Source organism: Rhyacophila brunnea, unplaced genomic scaffold, assembly GCF_057557595.1.
Source record: "Rhyacophila brunnea isolate RB1 unplaced genomic scaffold, BYU_Rbru_1.0 scaffold_34, whole genome shotgun sequence".
Taxonomy (NCBI): Eukaryota; Metazoa; Arthropoda; class Insecta; order Trichoptera; family Rhyacophilidae; genus Rhyacophila; species Rhyacophila brunnea.
The window spans coordinates 2,018,662-2,026,932 of record NW_028233006.1 but is presented as its reverse complement, the minus strand read 5'-3'; positions in this window follow the sequence as shown (position 1 = coordinate 2,026,932).

Sequence of the window (8,271 nt, the reverse complement as noted above, 5' to 3'; positions counted from 1 at the left end):
AGCTGCCCAAGGTCTCAGTACATTGCAAATTTAATAACAAATAAAAAAAATTTTACGTTGAAGTTTAGAATATGAAAAACTTTACTTGCATGTGCGTTTTGAGTAGAATGCAATGATGCTGATGTTATGAATTACACAACAGTTTTCATAACGAGCGAATTAAATTTATTTTCATTGATCTTATATATGAGGGTTCGGTGGTTTATTGTGATGATCTAATAATTTATGCAAAAAATCAAGAAAAACCCGAAGGCTTGTCCTTAGCGTACTTAGAAAACTACCATACACTATATTAAAAAGAAATGAAATTACAAATACGTGTAAACATTGGAAATTGTAATTTTAGGCAGGTATTCATGAAAATTAAAGAAAATCAATTTATTTGCGCTTTTGTATGCTCAAAGCCATAGAGATGCCATAAAATGTAAGGTTTTTAAGCATTTAACTAGTTGAATTTTTCAATATTTTGCGACAAAGAAAACCCGTTTACGACATTTGCATAAATATAAAGAGTTTATTATATAGGTACAAGAAGATAGTTACATTATGATAGGTAAGAGCATAAAAATACCAACATGTCGGTATTTACCAGATTTAGCTAAGGTATTCGTCTTGAAATTAGTGCGAGAAATGCCGGATTATAGTCATCTACATGCAGTAAAATTAAAAGGTCAAGTTATCACGAGTGACATGATATTAAAAAAGGTTGAAAATACTAATAAAAACATTAAATCTAAACTAGAAGATACGTGCGAGATAATTTTGCAGAGAAAATAGTTCTGATGAGCTAAGAGATAATAAATTATATTTTTTTACGTGCCGTAAAAATTTTTGAAAGGACTACAGACCGAAGTAATATATCATTAGGACCATCACATTAAGCAAAAAAATTTGCATTATATTTATGGATTAAATATAAGAAGGGCGTAAATTTAATTGCAGCAGATGCACTTTCTAGATCATATATAATTTATAAAGAAAATAATAAAAACAAAAAGAATATAGTAACAGAGAAAGTTGATGTAGTATCAGAAATAAATAAAAATATTATATAATTTTATGAAATAAAAAAGGGAATTTGATTTTTGAACAAAAGGAAAAAAGCGGAAGAGTCTAGCAGAGAAATGTATGTAATTAACGTCTTAAAAATATTATGAAAAGAAATTTCGAATAATTTGAATGAACTTTAATATTAAATGGTTTGAATTTTAGGAAAGCAAAAAAGTAAATCTATTGTAATACCTAAATATATGTTTTGCAGATAAAATCAGATATCAAGCTAAGAAGAATCTGATTAGAACACTAGATGATTTTACAAATGACTGATCTTTTTTTAATCTGTAACCTTTGGTCAGTAATACTGTTAGTAGTCGTTGATTTTATTACACGAGAGAATTTTTACAAAATAATACAAAATAGAAATACAATTAATTTAATAAATATATTTGTATAAACATTTCGATCCGTATATTTCTTGCAATTTAAGCTTCGTATATGGCCGGTATTCATTAAATAAACGAAACATTTCTGAGAGTTATATGAATATATAACATTACAAATATACCCGAATATCGCACAGAGATACAAGAAAAAAGAGGTAAGATGTAAATATAACAATAAAAGCCATTATAAGTCGACACGTAGATATACAGAATAGAAAATTCTGGTCATTAGAAAAATTTCTAGTAATATGCTATGCACTCAACCAAAGAAGCATGAAAAAGGTTCAGAATATATTTTTGGCAAGGCAGCAATTATAAACAGCAAAAAAAGCGTATCAATAGAAAATTCATAAAGTGTAATTGGTCAATTAGTAGATAATTTTAATTTTTAATTAAGGTATGATAGGGTGACTAGTTTGAATAAATATTAGATATTTGGGGAGGTGGGTTATTACCGCCATGATGGCTTTTGGTCAACATGAACGACAACAAAATTTTGCAAACCCAGTACAGCGATTATAATGAAAATAAATATATATCGTGACATTTTTTTGATTGATGAAGTTGAAATATTCCGCTCTATCTAAGCCTTATGTTTATTAAAGAACAACAAAAGAGGAATAAAGCATAAAATAACACATTAAGATGCTTTGAATGTGCCTTTAATATTCCATGAAGCGAGGCTGAAGATTTTGTTGGTATTAGCTTCATATTTGGTGGTGTTATCATAGTAATTGCTGGTATTTCATGGGTTTTTCTTTTTTTGCTAGCATAACAACAAAGAAAGTTCCGTTTCGGAAATAAATACAAAGAAGGAATACAAATACACCATTAAATAACCGGAACATAATCGATAAATTCTAGGATCTAAAAAAATGTGAATAGATAAAGAATATGGCGAAAAACAACCAGGAAGACAAAAAACCAAAAAATTTAATCAAAGACAGAAACCAAGCCGAATTGTTATATTCAGTCTAAATTGTTTGAAAGTGGCCGAAATTATAACTATAGATAAATTTACGGATAAACCGATTCTTTTATTTGTGTTACATAAATAATAGCACGAAAAATGTAGATTTTACTTTTTTTCTTATGTCAAGAACACTATATATGATCACCTGGAAATTATAAAAAACTAATCCTTACTAACTACTCTTCACAAGAAGTCGTGAAAGAATATAATAAAGCGAAGGATACATTAATATTGATCTAAAATACTCGATATAATAAAGAATGAATTGTATTGCTGTTTGTAACAGTAAATGGTTATCTAATATAGTCAAAAAAGGAAATATTTAATACAATCAATGACTGCAAAGATAAAAATACTAAAGACTTTATTTGCTTTATCCCCATAAACAAAAATTAGAACATGAGAAGATGACTCTCAGTCATTGGAAGCAAAGATATAATTGAAAACTCATTAATGTAGCCCAAAAATTATTTAAGTGGCAGGTTTGTCATAGATATTAGCAAAGATTTGATTTCATAGGACTAATTTAACAGAATAGCGAATTAGCATAATGCTCTTAAAAAATGAATTTATTGCATTTTTTGAATTCAAGCCACGCTTACAATTCATGTGATATTCATATGAACACCAGATACATAAGTTCTCGCAATACCCATATCTATGATTTTTAAAAAAAAAAGATTTGCATTAAACAATAATATTTTAGGATAAATGATAAACATAAAACATATTTCACAAAATAAATTTCTAAAGATGACTGAGGACATCAAAGTGGAGCTGGGAGGTTCAAAGTATATTATAGCGAATTTAAGTAAATTTTTTATGCTCTTTTGCAATATATTCTAAGCTCTAGGGGATATGCGAGCATATTTGTCACGTTTACCATAAGCATTAAACAGAAATTGTAAGTGAAAAACCATAAAGTTACAGTACGATTTTTTTTTAAAAATATCTATAATAATTGTTAATGTAAAACTCATGTAAAGTACTGCTGAATAGGTTTTTAAATAAAAAACATATGAAAACTTTGTTATAATTATATTATGATTCTTATAATTTTAGCTATTGTTTCATTTTTATAATTGTATTGTTTTTATTAAAATTATAGATGAAATCAATTTTAAATGTAATTTTTGAATTGAATAAAATAATTCTGAAAATTAAATTATTGGTTAACTTTAGATATTTACAATTTGATGTAAATTAGAGTTTGCATTCTTAAATTATAATAAAGTCTCCATTTTTGACAAAAAGAGCCTATATACACCAAAAAACAAATATATATTTAGATGTGTGGTTATTCTGTAAAAAATGTAAATTTATAATGTACATATATTGTATTTATTTCTTAAATCGACTTTTTATCTTTTGCATAATTTTCTAACATAAAATAAATATTTTTTGAAAAATCTATACAGCATTGGGAAATTAAATATTCAACCATCTTAATTGGTTTTTTAATTCATTGAAATTGATGACCATATAGAGTAAATCTAATTTCATATACCCTAAACAGCCTAAAATAACAGATAACATGTTAAAAAGTTTTTAGAATTAATTTATTCTATGCCTACATTTAAAATTAAACAGATGAAGTTCATATGGTGCGTTTTTCTAATATAGATATTTATCTGATGAAGATGTTTTATTAATAACATATCATACCCAATGGCATTAACTACATGAATTATACAATGTAAAATGTATAACATCAATATTATATATTTTTATATGTTTAAAACGATTTTTAATATACACAAGTGGTTTATATGGTCTACATTGCGATCCTTAAAAGAATAAAATATTATACTTATATAAATAGAAAATTTGGGATAAAAAAATTATACACATTTAGTTTACAAAAATAAATTATTACTATGCGAATAAAAAAAAGAAACGATAAAACTAACAGGAAGCGGATGTAATTAAATATTGCCATAAAAAATCTTACTTAGTACAACTAGATAATTTAATCTATCATAGGATTCACTTACAATAATTTAATTCACTTCTTAAAAAGACAAAGATTGCAATAAAAATAGACCACATTAAATACGTTTTCAAGATTTATGAGTAGATCTATATGGATATAAATGTTCGTATTTCAGAAATTGAACTAAAATTTGCATTATTTGATTTTAAAACTTCAATAGAATTATATGATAAAAAAATTATAAAAAGATATTGCAGGAATTTGTATGTGATTTTAAACATATATATACTTTTTTGTGCAGTATGATTATCTATCTTAAATTCATCGTGATAATTTTTCTGACCAATTCTCTTGTTATTATTTTTGTGAGGATGAATATATGTTTATCTAATTATATTAATAGCTTTACATGTTGTTTTTTTAGACAGTCTATATTCGATTTCTTATTAAAAAAAATAAGCTCGTACCTTATTTTTCTGTTTTATTTTAGTGAAACCCCTTAAAATAGCACTATTTTTTTAGTTTTATTTGTCTAATTTTAAGTTTTGGTGCTATAAAGTACAGTTCGGTGCCAGAGGTAAATTAATAATTTACTTTATTTATGGTAAATTTAATTTATAGCCATTTAAATTTGTTAATAAAAACTTAATACCGTTCTATTAAACATGTTCTTGATTCTAATTCTGCGATATCATCTTAAATATATTTTTCATTGGTATTGCTCTTTAAAGGCCTATAAAATTGATGTTTTCCTATAAACCTATGATTTATGTGTACGCTTCTGCTGTGGTTGGAATGACCAACTACATAACATGGGACTTAATATATTTTGAGCCTACCCCATCCTATGCTCATTTTAATATACTTGTTGTATATAAATCAATTTATGATGAGGTTATTTGGTAGTGAATATTATTTGTAGAATTATTCATAAAATTTATTTTAATTATTATAATGTCAAAAGTTATATCAAATAATTTCTCAAGATTTTGATATGTCATCACATTGCAGCAACAGAAATTACAGAATTAAAGAAACATGCACACAAAATGTAAATAAAATTTAAATAATTATAACTTTATGAATATTTTTATATAAAATATAAATTTATAAACTATTATATCGCATATGACAAACATTGAATAATTACATAAAAGTTAACCCCATGATTATCAATTGAATTTAAATAGTTCCATATTTATGAACTAAATACATATTGGCAAATGCTATTTGATTTCTGTCAAGTTTTTTAGCTCATATATTATTAATATGAAGTTTCTTGCACATTCCTTACTTCAAACGTCAAAAAAATATACTTATCGGAAAAATACACAACAAAACACCAAATCACACCGAATATTCTTAGATTTCGACATTTATGGAATATATTCTCACAAACAGTCCATCTTCTCACGACTAAACAGAATCTTTTTCATTTATCAAATTAATATCAGATCCTTGAAAATTTGTCAAAAAATTGACAAAGACAGGATTATAGTCCTTATAAATTGGGCATCGTATTGACATTTATGTAATTTCATATGCAAGTGGTATACCAACAAGTTTTTTTAAAATTTAAAAGTATTCGATTGAAAGAAAAGATGCATGTTGTTTTTTATATTTTCTAGTCTTTTGGTTCTTATTTTGCTTGTATTTTTTTCATTGTGAACGTTGAACTTTTAATAAATTGCGTGGTTGAAAATATCTATCCGTATGGTTTTTGATAAAGATTTATTGAAAATATTAAAACCAATTTAATCACAACAGAATTAAATCTTATATGAACAGTAGATACATATAGAAAGTATTTATAACCAGACTCAAAATAAAAAAATAAATCTGTGAGCTAATAAACTTTCTATAGTTCACGTATGTAAAACGAGGGTCGTGCCATGTGTCATAACATCGAATAGACTAAACATAAAATACTACATAATGTATGTTCTTAAATTTAAGTGGCAACATAGGCTAAGGAATCTGCACACATAATAGATTTACAATAGTTAAATTTATAAGTCTTAAGTTGAGAATAGGCATCGGGAAACATTTTAAAGATGATATAATTAAAAAGTATATTTCAAAATTCTTTTCCTATGCAATCCTAAGTTTCGCACAAAGACTACAATTTCAATACCTTCATATATATGTTATAAATTTTTTAATATATTTTATTTTTTTATACGTTAATTTAATTTATGGCATTTTACAGTTGTTTAAGCAAAACAATCTATAATCTATGGAACAGATTTAATTGATAATTTTATTATTTTATTCATCTATACGCTATTTCTCATTGGGTCTTCTTTTCTAATGACTTATATGTAAAGTATCTTTCTAAATCCTATCGTTTGTTGTTAGCTCCCCCTCGAGCTGGAATTCTTAACCCCTTAATATACGACCGGCATTTAAACATAAGTTTATATATGGAAAGGCACTTTCATTTTGCTTTAGGCACATAAACAACGCATTTTTAAATATTTTCTGAAGATAAGCGTTGTTTTAGGCTATTGAGTACGCAGCCTTAGTTAGTTTAGAAGAGCCATATATAGTTTCCCGTGTCATAAATGTAAAGCACGACAGAAATGTATATTTATATGCTAAAACGAGAAATATTTGCAAAGGGGATCTGCTGATACCTAGAAATTAATGCAACGAATAACCTCACTGCCGAGAATTAATTAGAAGATTGTTTATAAGACAAGAAAAAACGCACGAAAATTATTTGAAACTTCTTTTTTTATAATGAAGTTTGTTTAGTATAGATAGGGGGTGTTTGTATTTAAACCAGCGATGAGGAGTTATTCATAATCTGACCCTTTCCTATACTGACTACTACAAAGTAAAACAAGTTTAATACACAGAGATCAAACCAGTGGACAAAAATAAAAAGACTACATTCAAAGATGCATCTGATAAACTGAATTCCAATATTCATAAAAAAATTTATAATAAAAAGGGTCGATAGTAGTAAATCATGTGATTGGATTAAATAGAATTTAAGAAAGTAAAAATCCATCTTTGCGATATCATAACTTGAGAGGTAGTTTAAATTTAATTGATTTTGATCAAAGTGTAATTGCGTGATACAGTATTAGGCACCTAATTCTTATATTATCAAGCTCAAAGGTGTGAATATATGCAGACTCTATAATTCATAAGTTTAAATGTATAACCATAAGGCACAGAATTTTTAATTTTAATGCTTAAATGTTTAAACATCTTGCTCGGACTCTATAATTTAAAAGCTTAAAGGTTCAAATTAATAAACAATTTGATTTCGAGTCTAAAAAACGGCAATTTATGTTTCCTTGCTTTAAGATGTACAGCTTGTTGGTAGAAAGGTCATGTTTAAATAAATATTATAATGTGATAACTCATATGTTATGGCGTTGAAACGACATTGCCTGATCCGAGAACTCAAATGAAAAAATGCCAATTTCGGTATTAAGGCTTATGTTTACTTGTGTAGATGATCGATCTAAGGTGTCAAATTAAGACAGTTGTATCCAAAATTATTTTTTACGTTTGAAATGAATATTCTTTAAATGCACATACACAACTTCATGAACACACAAATATTTTTGCATCTTTGATTGCTAGATGTTATTAGAAAATTATACTATACTGTAAACTCTGATATTTTCTAAATCGTTGATTACGGTATATTTGCTATATAATATATCTATTGACCCTCATTTTTTCAATATATTATCATATCATTTTGATTTAGGTTTTATTTCGGCTTGTAATTTATGATTTTCTCTATAAGCCTAACGTGTCTGATTCATATAGCGAACATCATACCCTAATCTTCTGTTCATCTTCTTGACGTCTCTTCTTTTTAGAGAGCATAGAGCAAGGTTAAGTTTCAATCCTACTGTTAAATCTATAATTACTAAATATTTTTTCATGAATATTACTTA